Source organism: Mixophyes fleayi, unplaced genomic scaffold (genome assembly GCF_038048845.1).
Source record: "Mixophyes fleayi isolate aMixFle1 unplaced genomic scaffold, aMixFle1.hap1 Scaffold_29, whole genome shotgun sequence".
NCBI classification, from domain to species: domain Eukaryota; kingdom Metazoa; phylum Chordata; class Amphibia; order Anura; family Limnodynastidae; genus Mixophyes; species Mixophyes fleayi.
Window position 1 is genome coordinate 1,623,288 of NW_027446953.1, and position 16,900 is coordinate 1,640,187.

Consider the following 16,900-nt stretch of genomic DNA (forward strand, 5'->3'; position numbering starts at 1 on the left):
CAATAAGAGTTGTGCGGATGTAGTTGCAGACAAAGAAGGCTCGCAGCATGTTGGGGATATCCGGGATCCCTTTCCCACCTTTGATGCGCGTGCTTCACTCTGTCCATATATTAGCTGTAGAATTACCACAGTTATCCAAGGAACGGGTGGTTAATGTCTACTGAACATAAAATACATTTTTACTGTTGCTCTTGATTCCAAACACATGTTCTAGCATACATCTTAGACCGCCATCACTAGTACTCAGGACTTAGACTAGCCCTGTACCTGGAGCAAGGGATACGGCAGAAAAACAAGTGACTTGCCCAGGGCTGGATTCGGAAGCTGCTGCCTACACTTGAGATTGGCACGCCCCTATTGTACATCAGCTATGAACGAACGGCCCTTCTCCGTCCCGTTCCCTCCCTGAAATTGTAGGCTGTAGTAAATGGCCTTTGTGTATGAAGACGGAGCAGACGGCTGCATATTGTTTGGTTCTGGGCATGTGCAGAGTGATTTTGTGTACGATATGCTATACTTGTCAACTATCACAAGGAGGGCTCCAGGAGATCAGGGGGAGGTGGGCATGTTGGGGGTGGGGCTAGGTGTGTCATCATGTCATATGACCCCGCCCCCTAAACAGCAATCATCTGTTCTGACCAATTGAAGCAGGGGGCGGGACCAGGATGATGCACGATTCACATCCTAAGCATGCCACATTAAGATTATTAGAATCCGGGAGGTTGACCTGGTCCAGGACTTCCAGAAATTCGGGAGTCTCCTGGACATTCCGGGACAGTAGGCAACTATGCGATACGTTATCACCTCTATTACGAGACTTCCTATTTTGAATGCTGTGACAATAGTACAGAGCCTGCAATGGAGACATAAGTGACCATTACATCTGGCATTTACCTACCTGGTATGTGATATTTTTTCCTGGCTATGATGATTCAGATCTCACCTATGCTCTTGCTGTGTATGTAGAATGGCAATTCCTACAAACTAACGTGCCACATTAATATTCACTGTAATGCAAATATAGAAGGATTCAGTTTAGACGACCATCTTCCATCTCTATTCTCCTTTGTTTTACTGTTAATTAAAATGGATTGTGGCCAGTTATAGTTATATATACATTGTACAATAAATAACCCATAGTTGCCCACTCTCCCAGAATGTGCGGGAGACTTATGAATTTTTGGGACAACCTCCCGAATCCTGCCCACTTCGTTGATGAAGCTGGTGGGGGTGTGGGGCTAATCACATCACCCTGTCCCCACAACCAGCTGTAATAGGCCAAAATTGTTATAGTATGGCAGGGGACGGGGCCTAATGACGCGATTAGCGTGGCCCCGCCCACAAGACACAGCCAACTTTGCAGGTCTTGGAGGGGTGATCTCCAAAGTTGGCAAGTATGAAATAACCACATTTAAAAGTTTTCCAGTGTGTGAGGTAATATGAATGCACAAATAAAATGAAAGCAAGAGATCCCATGTTTATACAATTAAAATATAAATAAATCTGAAGCTATTTTCTTGTATAGGTTAAGCACATGTTGGCTCTTTACTGATTGGCTTTTTTCCCCGATATGGCTCCTTCTGTTTTAATAAATAATGTCCATATAAAATAAACTTGTCACGTGACCTTAAGAGTGATCACATTTTAGGACTTGGTGAGGACAAGATGAATGTTAATTATGTCCTTATGTAAAAACACAGATTTTGAAAGGAGGTGTACTTCCTTTTCCACCTATACCAGCTTGCAAAGCTAAATTAAACGGCTTTTACAAGTAACCTGTCTGCTTTCTAAAGGCCATGCCAGTTTCTAGAAGTAAACAGACAAGTACACGAAACAAGCAACAAGATCAATGCAAATGTCTGTAAATAAGATCATTCCTTTGGGTCTCATTACATACTTCCTGGCTTCTCTGGTCCGATTACCAAGGGATTTGTCAAGTAGCAATATGTATAACAGAAATGTTTCTGCACGGATGTATACAGTATGCTCATGGGCCCTGTATTTTAAATTTTCACATAACAAAATGACATAGAGTCCATTTACGTATGCACCAACATGCAGTGCAAGTGTTTTTTTTTCTGCTGTCATGCACTTATGTGCAAAAGCACGATTGGATTTGCAGGGTCAGATTGACCACATCTGTAGGGCTGTGCTTCCTGCCTTGCAGGACGTCATACAGATGTCTTCTATGTGTAAAAGGACTAGGTTTTTCTACCACCTACTTTTAATGCATTTGTTAGTGCGCTTCAAGCATTGCAATAAAATGTAATCAAAGCCTTCAAACAAAGTAAAGAGAAACATGTAAAAGTTCTGTACTCCCCTCACTGTTGTGAATAATTTAATACATAACTAAAGCTAAATTAAACATTATTTTACGAGAAAAATTTCAAAGTTTAAAATAAAGAAGGGGTTGATGCTAAACTGAAAATAGGTTGGAAATTAAACTAACATTTTCACTCTTTCCACCATGCCCGCTTCCAAGGGGATCCGCAGAACTGGTTGCAGGTGGCTTTCACAATGGGAGTACCAAGGACAAGGCAGTGTGTGTGTGTATCATAACTTTTGGTGCCAAAATACAAAAGGAGGACAGATGCAGCAGTCATTTGGAGAGAAGTGCACTGCTGACACATATCTTCCCCGCTAAGTATCACTATATTTCTTCTGTGTATGCATATGTATTGTAAGACAATAATGTATTGAGAGAGCTTTAGGTTAAAGAAAACTCTAAGCTCCCCAACCTGTCTTATTTAATCAGAAATACTATGATATGTTTAAATAACCTAGTCAGTATTTTCTGATAGACATTGTGGAAGTGTTTGTGCGTATGAAACGTGATTTTATTTTTTTCTTATCTTGTGATGGCTGATAAAAGTAAAACACGTGCCAAACATATTGTCTGTTCAAAGTGTAATAATGTTAAATTAACTGGTGAACGTTTGGATCAGGGGGGGCTCTGTGCTGGCACCTGTAATGATGCAGCCTAAAGACAGCTCCATTTTTGACGGTAGAACCTCCCGAATGGGTGTCAACCTGGTCACAAGGGGTTAATACCCTTGTAAAACTTATCTAAACCAGTAGAGATCCCATCTACATCAGTGGCATCTCGGGGTATAACAGGAGGAATGACTGAGGATTCTTTTTCCCCAGGGGTCGGACAATATCCCTCCCCGGCTCTCCAGGAGACACCCCAGATAGGGGAGGTTGGATGGTCCGCAGTGGCTAGAGGCCTAGACTGACTTAACCAGTTACTCAAGAATCCCACATATACGCAGTAATAAAAGGCGTAGACCAGCTAATGCGCTGTGGTCTGTGTCTGATTCAGAGGGTTCCTCGGAAGAGGAAGGGGAATTGTTGGACAATTCGGATTTGTCCATAATAGAATCGGAGGAAAGCTCTAGACACCAGGGTATGGACGATCTGGTAAAAGCAGTTCGTCAGACCTTGGGGTTTATTGAAGTAGAAGAGAAGAGACGAGGTCCTTGGACCGCTCTCTCTTTAAGAAGGCTTCTAAGCAGGTGGTCAGGTTCCCTCCCTCAGCAGAGTTGAGAGGTATTGCAGAGGCCTCTTGGAAGTATCCAGATAAGAGGTTCTCTGTGCCAAAAAAGTTTGGCTCTTTATATCCTCTTCAAGAGGAGGATATGACCTGATGGGAACAGGTGGCTAAAGTAGATGGATGTGCCTGTGGCGAGATTGGTTCGCCAGACCACACTACCTGTACCAGGGTCGGCGGCCTTACAGGACGCGACCGACCGTAAATTAGAATCCCTGCTGAAATCGGTCTTCTTGGCCGCTGGTACAAGCCCTCAGACCAGCATTGTCTTCAACCTGGGTAGCTAGGGCTATGGAAGCCTGGGCAGGGCAGTTAGAGTCTGCATTGCAGGATTCGGAACTACTACCCCTGGCCATGCACCTGAAGGAGGCAGCGGGTTATGTATATGAAGCGGCCCAGAATTCGGCCTCCATATCATCGTCCATTTCTGCTGCAGCTGTAACAGCAAGAAGGGCGTTATGGTTAAGGACTTGGAATGCGGATTCAGAGTCAAAGAGGTCGTTGGAATCCATCCCATATATGGGTGGCATGCTATTTGGTCCAGAGTTGGACTCCTGGATTTCACAGGCTTCAGGGGGTAGGAATACATCCTTGCCTGTGAATACGCCTAGACCTCCTAGGTTTAGTTCTTTTAGACAGCCCTTGCAGAGGCCAGACTGTCAGTTCAAGGGCCGTGGGAAGCAGGAGACAGTCCCGTAGAGGAAGGTCATCCTTTGCCTCTGCAGCAGGAAGGGCCTCTTCCGCCAAGCTGCCAGATAGACCTGCAGCATGACTACCACCCTCCTCTGGTTACAGAGGGTGGGGTGGGAGGACGGCTGCTTGGGTTCGCCCAGCAGTGGACAAAGTCCTCGGCGGACTGGTGGGTCCAGGGAATCATGAGACGGGGTTACATGATAGAATTCATGGGGCCAGCTTCTCACAGGTTTTTTGTAACCGGGTTACCCTGCTGTCCTCAGGCAATGCTCACGGCTGTCGATTTACTTCTTTTTTTTAATAAACTTGGGGATTGTATACCAAATCACATAGGGGTACCCTATGCCACATGTAGTACGGGGAATACATATGATATTGGAAGTGCAAGGTTGGTAAAACCCCTGCCCCCAAGAAGAGGATCCACCCTCCCAATACCCTCTGTACTTCTTCTTGAGGGCAGGGGTTTTATGCTTTTATCTTGGATTCTTTTTCTATTCTTAATCTGTTATTTTTACTTTTATCAATGTTATTATTCTGTTTTTAGTTTCTATTAATACAGTGTTATTATTTTGTTATCAGCCTGTATTACAAATATTTTTTATTAACTTGTTTTGCTATTCTATATTACTCTGTTTTATTTTGTGCTATTATTCAGTTATTACTCTGTTATTACAATGAGTTATTATTCTTAGCTATTCTTCTACGTTAGTGCTCTCTGTTATAACCCTATGTTATTACCATTTATTTTAACCTGTGTTATTCTATTTTTACTCTCAATTATTGGGCTTTGTTTTTGCTCAGCTAATACTTTCTGTTATTAGCCTGTTTTATTGTTCTCTTATTATCCTGTATTATTACTCTGTTATGACTCTCTTTTATTTCCTCTTGTTATTTTATTAATTTTATTTTTAATCTCAGTTTTGCTATGGTGACCCTAGAGTTGAGAGAAGGCCCTACCCCCAAGAAGAGGATCCACCCTCCCAATGCCCTCTGTACTTCTTCTTGAGGGCAGGGGTGGTCTATTTTTATCTTAAATTTTTATTCTGTTATCTCTCAAGGTTATTACTCTGCTATTATTGTTTTGATTATTTGTCATTATTCTGTTTAAATTTCTATTATTACTCTGTGTTATTAATCTTTTAAGACCCTGTGTTATTATTCTGTTTATTTTCTAAGTTATTATTCTGTTATTAAGCTAGGTTATTATACCTTTATGTTACTCTGTTATTACCCTGTTTAAAAACTCTCTGTCACTATTCTCTGTTATTATTGAGTTTTTACTCTCTGGTATTACCTTGTGGTATTGGGGGTTTTTTTGCAGTAGAGATTTTAGTAAGAGAACAAGACACAAATGAAATACAACATTGTCATACAATAAAATATAAATTATAAACATTATAAAACACGGAGTTAAATATTATCAAATAACATCAGAAGTCCTGCATTTATTAATAAGAACTAAAGAAATATATATCATTTACATAACAATTATATGAGATACAGAGTGAGAAAAAGATATAAGATGTTACAAGTTACATTTCTAAAATCAATGGTATTTAAAGTACGTAACAATTAATCCAATTTATAATATAAAAAACATCTAAAAAAAACAACATGGAGGAAAGGGTGAGGTGGTATTATTCTATCATACTCTTTGCTTTTACTCTAAATTTATATTATTTTGTTAATCTATATTACTATTATTGGTTATTGCCTTGCGTAATTACACTATATTACTCTATGTTATCACCTTGAGTTATTATACTGTTATTGTTCTAGGATATTGCCCTGTGTTATTAATCTTGGCTATTCTCCTATGTTATTACTCGCTGATATTACCTAGTGTTATTATTCTGGTTTTTTTTTCCTGCATTATTATCCTGTGTTATGGCTCTCTTTTATTATCTTCTGTTATTTTGTTTTTAATCTCAGTTATACTAGGGTGACTCTAGGGTGGTGAGAATGCCCTGCCCCCAAGAAGAGGATCCACCCTCCCAATACCCTCTGTACTTCTTCTTGAGGGCAGGGGTTTTATGCTTTTATCTTGGATTTTTATTCTATTAATAATCTGTTATTTTTGCTTTTATCAATGTTATTATTCTGTTTTTAGTTTCGATTAATACAGTGTTATTATTTTGTTATCAGCCTGTATTAGAAATATTTGTTATTAACTTGTATTCCTATTCTATATTACTCTGTTTTATTTTGTGCTATTATTCTATTATTACTCTGTTATTACAATGAGTTATTATTCTGAGCTATTCTCCTATGTTAGTGCTCTCTGTTATAACCCTATGTTATTACTATTTATTTTAACCTGTGTTATTCTATTTTTACTCTCAATTATTGGGCTTTGTTTTTGCTCAGCTAATACTTTCTGTTATTAGCCTGTTTTATTGTTCTCTTATTATCCTGTATTATTACTCTCTGTTATGACTCTCTTTTATTTCCTCTTGTTATTTTATTTTAATCTCAGTTTTGCGGCAATTCATGTGCTCCTGACATGTCGCCCTTAGATTATTTCAGGAAAGGAATGATCCTAAACAGGGGCAGGGGGGCATCTGCTCCGCGGGCCAGTACCAAAGTGTGCTTCCTCAGTATAGGTCACTGGGCCACCTGCACTTTTTTCCTTTAAAATGTTCTTAATAGGTTGCTGAATCGAGTTTTGCCCCCTGGCGAAAAATTTGCCAACCAGCCCCTGTCCGTAAGGATTAAAGTGTGCAGTAAAGGTGAGAACAAGAGGTTTTTAATTTTTTTTTTTTTTAATAAAGTATGTTTCTATGGTGTAATGTTACTGTTCATTTACTAAGTGGAACTACAGCTTTCAGCAGGCACTGGCCTTCAAGGCATGCTGGTAGTTGTAGTTCTACAACAAGCAAGCTGGCAGCCACTGGTAGCCAGGGACAAGCTGGCATACCTCCCAACCTTGATCTCTTTAGCAACGGAATGGGGTGCCACAAAACGATGATGATGTGGCTCCACCCATGCCTAATGCATTTGAAGCTCTTCGATGCCCCATACTGTCCTCTCTTCCCCTCCAAAACCCTTCATTGCTGTGCACATGAACCATTCACTCCATCTCTGCCATGCACAAGAGCAGTGGACAGAATCTCCTCCAACTTTCCCACAGACTGAGATGGCGTTGTGATACATTTGCAAATCACAGGTATATTACTGTATGCACTCATTCAGAAAACTATAGTTCCCCAGAGTGCCTCTGGGAAGTTAAATGCAAATTGTGTCGGCCATTTTTGGGTGGACAGACGGCAAACTACAGCCGGGGCTGCTCTCTAGAGCCCCAGAGTTTACTAAAAGGCTTCAGGGAGATTCATGGGAACAAGGGGAGGAGCCAAAAACAAACTGGCTAGAAAAGTGATGCGAGTGGCTGCTGGCTGAACTAATGAAGGATCTTCCCATAAAGAGCCACTGAATCTATAACTGAATTGTTGTCCTGAGGGATGTTTGCAGTCAGCCCAGAAAAAAGCACCTTTGCCGTATAGGAAAAGACCTAACTTGCCACTGCCCATGAGATGTCAGCAGGACTCATATGAAGACAGATAAGTTTCTTTTGCTTTGCTATGTTCAAGTTATTTAAGTAAAACATCAAACTGTGTTATTAAAACCTCTGACCAGGGCTGTAATATTGCTATTGAGAGATGTTATAGCACTGGCTAATAGAAGAATTTGTTCCAGACAAATCTGCTGTATTTAAAGTTATCTACAAGCTGACTGAAACTGCCTAAAATGGATGCTGATGAGAGAATTGCAAGTTGTTTAGCCCTACAGTTGCTGGGAGAGAGTTGCTTATTCCATTAGATGGATTGCTAAGTGGACTACTGATTTCAACTTGTACAAGTAAATAAGCTTCATGTGTCAGCTGAAACTTTGCTTAAACCTGTGGATTATAATGTACCCCATTGGGTTCTGTATATCATAGAGTGAACTAGAAAGTATCTAACCTGAACAAGCTGGAATAATCCTTGTTGCATCTGCTGATTTTTGTCTGATAAGTATAATCAGTATAATTGCACTAAAAGTATTATGTTGATTTATGCATACATATTGTAAACCAAAATTCCTAAAATGTGATTTTTTTTTGTAACATGTTGAATAAGATTACATGTTAATGGTATTGTGCTATTACTTCTCTATACTACCGCTACTGATCTGCTGCTGTGGTAAAGCCTTATGCCACAAGCAAAGAGAATAAACCCACAAGTTTATGCAGTTTTAGCCCTGTGTTCCCTGTTTTATTTCAACACTACTGGGGGGACCTTTGTCTCTCTACCATACCACCGGGCCTGTAGAATCCTTCCTTACACTACTTTTGGGGTGCCAACCATCTGCACCATTACAGCGTGACACAGCCCTCAAATCGGTGATGTCCCACCTAAATTGGGACAGTTGGAAGCTTGCACTTGTGGTTCTACCAGCATGTCCAAGCATTTAATGGCAGCCAGAGTCCCACACACTAAACTATTGCTTTACTAACTTTAACTTATTTCCCATCCCCCACCAGTTATGGCTATTCAACACAGGGATTGGTGGGAGTGTTTTAATTTTTTTTGCATCTGTATTGTGAGCAGCGCAAATTTTGAGATACATGCAGCTCAAAATACTTGTTAAGCTGCAATTTTGCAGATGTGAAACCCTACTGGTGCTGCAGGAACACTTACTTGGAGTGCTACGATGTACTGTGTTGAACCACTCGCTGTTGCCCTCCTCTTCAGCTGCGGCTATGATGTGCATGCGGCATCTGGGACCTTAGGGTCCCCTGAGTCCTCAAGTGTTTAACAAAAGTAGAGTGAAGTGCACACTATGGACACTAGTGGTGGTGCATTGCAATATCACAAAAGAAATGTTAGGCACTAGACCATCTCATGATAAGCAACAAAACGTTTATTCTAAGTGCCTTTTCATCCAGCACATAAGCAGTTGCAATAAAATTTTGTTCTAGAGGGGTTTGGTCTGAAACTGAAGCCGAGGAAGTATCAGCTCCTAAAGCACAGCTAAGAGTACTTGGGCCACCTCGTGTCTGGGGAAGGAGTGCACCCTACACAGACAAGGTTCCAAGACTGGAAAACACCCACTACCATCACAGAGTTGCGGTCCTTCCTTGGACTAGTGGGCTACTATCGATGGCTTATGATGACTTTGAGAAACCGTTTGTTCTCTACACCGATGGAAGCCTCCGCGAACTAGGGGCTGTCCTTACCCAAGTACAAGACGGGAGGGAGTGGGTGATCGTCTATGCCAGCAGAAGCTTGTGGGAGTCCGAGCGGAATCCAGAGAACTACAGTTCCTTTATGTTGGAACTGTTGGCGGTGGTCTGGGCTGTGACAGAGAAATTTGCAGAATACTTCACAGGGGCCACATTTGAGATTCGCTACCATCACGGTGAGCAGAATGGAAATGCTGATGCCCTTTCCCGTTTCCCAGTGGAGGCCCCAGCGGGGAGCGGGAACGAAGAACGGGAGGAGGTTGAAATCCCAAATCTCACCTGAGTAAAGCCCATGTGTCATACCCATCCGGAGGAGTCTGCCAACACAGTACATGCCATCACAGCGAGGAAGACTGTCCCGGAGTGGGCTCAAGAGCAGGGGAAAGATGTCAATATCCAGATCATCAGACAGTGGAAGCTGGATGGACATTGGATTTCTACGACTGAGCGGAGTCGCCTGATTACAATGGGCTGGAGACTGTTGTACAACTGTGACCAGTTCCAAGTGCGGGAAGGAGTATTATACTGGTGTGCATATCTAGAACAGGAGTGCCGCCCGGTGTGGCAAATTGTGGTCCCAGGAGAGCGCAGCGAAACAGCTGGTTGTGGAGGCCCACACGCAAGGAGCACATCTGGGCGCAACCAAGACGTACCACTGGCTCCAGAGCCAATTATTTATGCCTGGATTGCAGGATGTGCTAGACGAAGTCTACAGGCACAGCGGAAAAGCACCCGGAACAACGAGCACCCATGAGCAACCCCTGAATATTCTGATGATAGATTATGTATTAATAGTGGAGTCCATCAGCAGTCACCAATATGCCCTGGTGAAGACAGACCACTTCACAAGGTACACGGTGATAGTGTACACTTGCTATCAGACTGTGGAGTCCGCTGCCCAAGACATCACGGAGCAGTTCCTCAGGCGGTAGGTGTGCCCAGAGCGGATCTACTCCGATTAAGGCATCTGCTTCCAAGGCCGGATGATAAAAGAGCTATGCCGGATTTATGGCATCAAACAGTCTCAGACTACCCCGTATCATCCCCAAGGGAATGGAGCATGCGAGAGGCTTAACCGGACCCTGCTGCAGATGTTGTGGACCTTGGAAGTGGATCAGCGACAACGGTGGCTAGACTTTGTACAAGAGATGGTGTGGATTTACAACAACCGCGTGCACCATACCACCAGGTTCACTCCCTTCTTCTTACTATTCGGTCTCCCAGGCAGGGAGATGCAGGACCTGTCACTCACTTCCCCGGAATATGAAGAAGGATGGAACCCGGCCAGCTGGGTGGAAGAGCAGTACAGCAATTGGGGGTAGCCCACAATGTGGTTAAGAAGCAGATGCAGTCACTTTTCCCCCAAGTTCAGGCTGCCACCACGACAGGACCACTCCACATGGGCCAGAGAGTGCTGGTCCGGATGAAGAGGACAGGCAACAAGATGAGTGAGCGCTGGGAGGTGCTTACTTGCATATATATATAAGAAGCTAACGGTGTGATTCCAGATAACACGTAACATACATGATAACAATTAACAGTGAAACATTTGACCATAAAACATGATTATTACAATTGCCTATATTGTGGCATTTCTGGTGGTGGAGTGGTTTGGAGTGGATAACCTGGTGGATATTCTATGTTGGGGTTACCCATAGGTTGAGCATGTTGTGTATTGTGTACCGGGTTTGGAGGGTTATTGTTACCTAACATGGGTTGCACCCGCTGGTACATAGGATAATGTCCGTCATAATAGTAAGGACTTGGAGGAGGTGCCTGCACCCGTGAGAGGAGTCTGTCCATGAATCCCATAATACACTCACGATTTTCGCGTAACACGCGTTCCTGCATGTTCATGATTTGCATGAGGAAAGAGTCCTGCAGTTCCCGCTCATTGTCCATGAAACGCTGCAGTTGTGTATTCTCGTGTTCCCTAATGGTGCTGTCCATCTCCTGCAGTTGATCCATCATGACAGTTGTCATTGTTTTAGTTGCTTGGTCCATTTTGTTGTTTACTATTACATATTACATACCTACTATTACATACATACATTTTACATACTATTTACATATTGCAATGACAAGATGTATTCATTTGTATAATTTTACTATTTTTAGGACTTCGATGACTTGGACGTCATCTGCTTTGATGAATTTGACTGGACCCAGAAGCATGGTAAGTATAGTATTTAAAGTTCTAAAATTATACTAACCCCTGATTTCTTCACCTTTAGCATTTAGAAAATATATAAATGAACAGGGACACACATGAGCGGGAAAATTAATTAAAAAAAGATTCTCAAAAGGAATTTGTTAAGTCCCCCCATCTAGGAAGCAGCCACAGCCCTGGGGGGCTCACTGCTACTGTAGCTCCCAGATAGACATATTTGGCCCACTAATTTATTCATAAAATAATTTGGACCCCATAAGATAATTCATTTTTGTCCCTCTGTACAAGAAATCATGATTACCCTCATAATTAGAGTAGGGTAAGCCACACCTCTATAGACATATTTTATCTTCTGAATTTAATGTCATAAACCTATAAAGAGCTTATATTGTTGGTTAGATTGTTTTCTCCTATTAAATTGTTTTTTATTCTCTTCTCTGTACCCTAGGAGTATATAGAAATACCCTATGTACATCTCAAGGAGCCACGTTCAAAGTAGGTGACTTTCACAGCTCCAGAAAAACAAATTACCATAAAACACAGATTACTATACACACCACAGTCACAATATACGGTTATGCTCAGACTGAAGACGACTGAGATTGCAGATTTCACACATATTGTGTTTTAAGGCTAATCCGGCCATTTTGCAGAGGTGATATTTTTCAGATATACAATTGCTGGAGTTTTGCTTCACAAATCTGCACTCTGGGCCTTATGTAGAGTCAGACATAATTTATATGAATAAACTATATTTAAAAGACATACTAAGTATTCATAGCCACCTGTATCTTTAGATACGTGCGACTCTGCATAATACACACAATGCATACATTTTAGTAAGATACACATAAAGTTTATCATATCCATCATACCTTAAGAGTGCAGGATACGCTGGACTGTATTATACGCTAAGTGGCCGTACACCCAAGAAATACATTATTTTGAAAACAAAAGGCAAACTGCCCCTCACCCCTCCCCCTCCTCTCAAAATCACACCAACTGTAGCGCTGCTATTAGCGTCTGTGCAGTAATATTTTTACCAGGGAATTTTCCACAGTCAGACCACAGAGCAGGGGAAATATCCTAGAAAGCAAGTACAGGTCTGTAAAATGTAAGGGCCTAATTCCTCCCGCTCCTGGACACAGAGCACCTAATATGGAGAAAAACACCAATTTGGACCTAGCCTATCCCATAATAATACACAAGATGGACTCTATCATTTAGAATTTAGTTGACATACAGACAATTTTAAAAGCCAACCAAGAAGCTCAGCATACAGATTTATACATCAGAATAAGACCAGACTTCAATGAAGGACAGATATGGACAGTACTGGATGTCACATCTGTAAGTTAATAAGTGATGTTTTGATCCGGCTCCTGAACTTGTTACCCATTAATTATATAGTATGTGAATGAATTATAGTGACATCATTGTTTTCAATGAACCTCTTATGTTATAATAATTACAATAATATTCATTTATATATAACACATCATAAATGGACAGGGATAAGACAATGATAGGGGAGATAGAGACAACATACAACTGTATTAGAAATCTTAAGCACCGCTGGTTAAACGCAATCTCTGAGTCTCTAAGTGACATGAAGTTAACACAACTTCCACAGGTTACAGACATAAACATGACCTATTTCTGCACATTTCAATATAAAATGACTATTGTGATGTCTGTTTGCTTGTGGCTGGTAGTAGGGTGTTAGTACAACCTTGTAGGACTCCAGGGTAAACCACCAGCACAAATTCCTTACTCTCCAGATGCTGTGTTTATATTAGAGTTTCCCTCTTTGACATGGAAGGGACCCAGCACCCAGCCCTGGTAATACAACAACAACCTAATTCCATGTCACCAGTCACCAGTCCATGCACTCCAGGGGCCTCGTAAACCAACTGCTACATAAGCTGAATAAAGTGAAAAGACATCTTTCTATTACCAAACTAAATCCTCTGGAATTTTAAAATCCATAGAATAAAAATCGAGGATAAATGTAATCACTTCCAACCCTTTCCCCAGTGTCTTCCCCTCACAGTGTATATGTGTATGTCCTGCTGAAATGTTTGTATTGTGCACATGGCTCACTAGACCTTTGTCATTTACCAGGTTTCTCTTCATTTTACAGGAAGAAGCCAAAAATAGAAGAAGAAATGCTCCCGTAACAAAATTAATTAAGTAACAGCGCCCCGCCTTTGGTATCAGCTGGGCTTCCATCCTGGTGGAGTGATTTAGGTTGGCGAGAGAGTACCTACCTCTTTTAGGTGTAAATAAGGGGAGTAGCTCGTTCTGTTGGAGATGGAACAATTGTCATGTTCAGGACAATATTATTATTGTGATTAGAGTCCCAATGAAACAATAAATACACCAATACATAAAATAACGTGCAGTTTATCTTACTTTATAATATATACATAATCACAGTAAAATGTTTAGACTAAGGTCACATTAGTAATATAACTGATAGTCAGAAGGTGTCTTGGTACTTCCAGTATCAATTCCAGAATGAAGCAGCTGTCACAGTGCCGGAGCTCTGATCTGTGTGTTACATAAAACAATAGTTCAGTTCATTATTATAAAACATACTGTTAATTTGCAGGATATATGTAAGCGCTATCTGATGAACATATGTGCTCCCCAGAGACCGCTAATGTTCCCATATATATTATGCTTCAGATAAACATTCACCTCCAAAAGCCAAACAGTTCATCATCATCATCAACATTTATTTATATAGCGACAGTATATTCCGTATATGTATATATTACAATTGGGAACACACACAGCAATAAAACAATACTGGGTGATACAGACAGAGAGGTCAGAGGGATCTGCTCACAAGCTTACACTCTATGGGACAGTTCTCATTATATAGCATTTAGATGTGTACCGTATTTCCCCATGTATAAGACGCACCCATGTATAAGACGCACCTTAATTTTGGGGCCCAAAATTTTAAAAAAGATGTATTACAATAAGTTACTGAAGCAGAAGGCTTGTCTGGTTGTCATTTTAGTCAGGGTTCTCACACCAGGTCTAGAGGAGCAGAGTTTACAATAAAGTCCCACATTCAGATACAGGAAGGCAGCGCTACTGCACAGCGCTGTACATACCATACTACACGCTGGGCTCAATTATCGGCGGTCAGCGGAGACTGGGAGGCGCCTGAAGGACCTGATGGTCTTCTTACCTGAAACTGGCAAGCGCTGATCTGTTCAGCGGGGACTCCTCTCTCATACCCTCACACCAGGGGTCATCTGGGCTCAATTATCGGCGGTCAGCGGAGCTGCCGGTCATGTGACTGACAGCTTTGAGACATCAGAGACTGTGGGAGGTGCCTGAAGGTCCTTTAACCTGAAACTTGCAAGCGCAGATCTGTTCAGCGGGGACTCCTCTCTCATACCCTCACACCAGGGATCATCTTCTTCATTCAGGTAAGTAGCGCTTGCAGTGTATAAGACGCACCCTTTTTTTAGACCCAAAATTTTGGGGAAAAAGGTGCGTCTTATACATGGGGAAATACGGTAATTTAAATAGACATTACTAGCTGATAATGTTATCTCCATATACCACATAGACCACCCCTTGACTCTTTAATTACTAGGGAATATTTCTCCCATGAGCCTTACTAAGCTGTTAGTAAGGCAGTTTTAGCAGAAGTATATATTGTGCATCCTTGTTCACTGTATAGTATAATTTGAAGATAGATAGATAGATAGATAGATAGATAGATAGATAGATAGATAGATACAATCTATATGATTTGAATTTTCCTATGTTGGGGAAAACAGCCTCATCTCTCATTACAGGCAGAACATCTAAGAGTTGTTTTCACCTGTAACACTTGTGGTTCCAAGGAGTCTTTATGTGAACAGGAAGAAGTCCCATCCCAGTTGGATATGTTGTTTCAACAATACATCTATTCTCTCAATCAGTTCAGCTGGCTGGGAATGATATAGTGCATATAGTAACAAGTGTACCCCCTGTGACTCTACCCAATAATGCACTTCTTTTCTTGTGAATGCCATTATCTGCCTTTATACCCCGATATGACATACTGACACTTTTTCTCCCCACTTCCATTGAATATGCTTTGCTTGCAGAGCATGTTGACATACACTACTGCCTAATTGTTGTTGTCCTTGTCATACCAATAAAAATGCCCACCGATCCTCTGCCCAGGATGTTCCCAACACATTCCACACCTACTGATTGTAGAATATAACAATTATATTCAGTGATGTATTTATCTAGCAGGGAAACGAAAATGGGCAACGCTCTCCAGCACACTGGTCATAACTTACAGGTGTGCTACAAGAAAATGGCCAACGCTCTCCAGCTCACTGGTCATAACTTACAGGTGTGCTACAAGAAAATGGCCAACACTCTTCAGCACACTGGTCATAACTTACAGGTGTGCTACAAGAAAATGGGCAACGCTCTCCAGCACACTGGTCATAACTTACAGGTGTGCTACAAGAAAATGGCCAACGCTCTCCAGCTCACTGGTCATAACTTACAGGTGTGCTACAAGAAAATGGCCAACGCTCTCCAGCTCACTGGTCATAACTTACAGGTGTGCTACAAGAAAATGGCCAACACTCTCCAGCACACTGGTCATAACTTACAGGTGTGCTACAAGAAAATGGCCAACGCTCTCCAGCTCACTGGTCATAACTTACAGGTGTGCTACAAGAAAATGGCCAACACTCTTCAGCACACTGGTCATAACTTACAGGTGTGCTACAAGAAAATGGCCAACGCTCTCCAGCACACTGGTCATAACTTACAGGTGTGCTACAAGAAAATGGCCAATGCTCTCCAGCACACTGGTCATAACTTACAGGTGTGCTACAAGAAAATGGCCAACGCTCTCCAGCTCACTGGTCATAACTTACAGGTGTGCTACAAGAAAATGGCCAACACTCTTCAGCACACTGGTCATAACTTACAGGTGTGCTACAAGAAAATGGCCAACGCTCTCCAGCACACTGGTCATAACTTACAGGTGTGCTACAAGAAAATGGCCAATGCTCTCCAGCTCACTGGTCATAACTTACAGGTGTGCTACAAGAAAATGGGCAACGCTCTCCAGCACACTGGTCATAACTTACAGGTGTGCTACAAGAAAATGGCCAATGCTCTCCAGCACACTGGTCGTAACTTACAGGTGTGCTACAAGAAAATGGCCAACGCTCTCCAGCTCACTGGTCATAACTTACAGGTGTGCTACAAGAAAATGGCCAACACT

At 41.8% G+C, this 16,900-nt stretch overlaps 1 long non-coding RNA gene across 1 annotated transcript in view; it reads left to right on the top strand.

Moving 5' to 3' along the window:
• The window catches only part of LOC142127186 (uncharacterized), a 32,228-nt gene extending 18,343 nt beyond the window's left edge, over positions 1-13,885 (top strand). Inside the window, exons 3-5 of the long non-coding RNA XR_012685337.1 lie at positions 11,583-11,640; positions 12,083-12,129; positions 13,778-13,885. This is a non-coding gene — a long non-coding RNA (uncharacterized LOC142127186). The remainder of the gene's footprint in view (positions 1-11,582; positions 11,641-12,082; positions 12,130-13,777) is intronic.
• Positions 13,886-16,900: the final 3,015 nt, after the last annotated feature.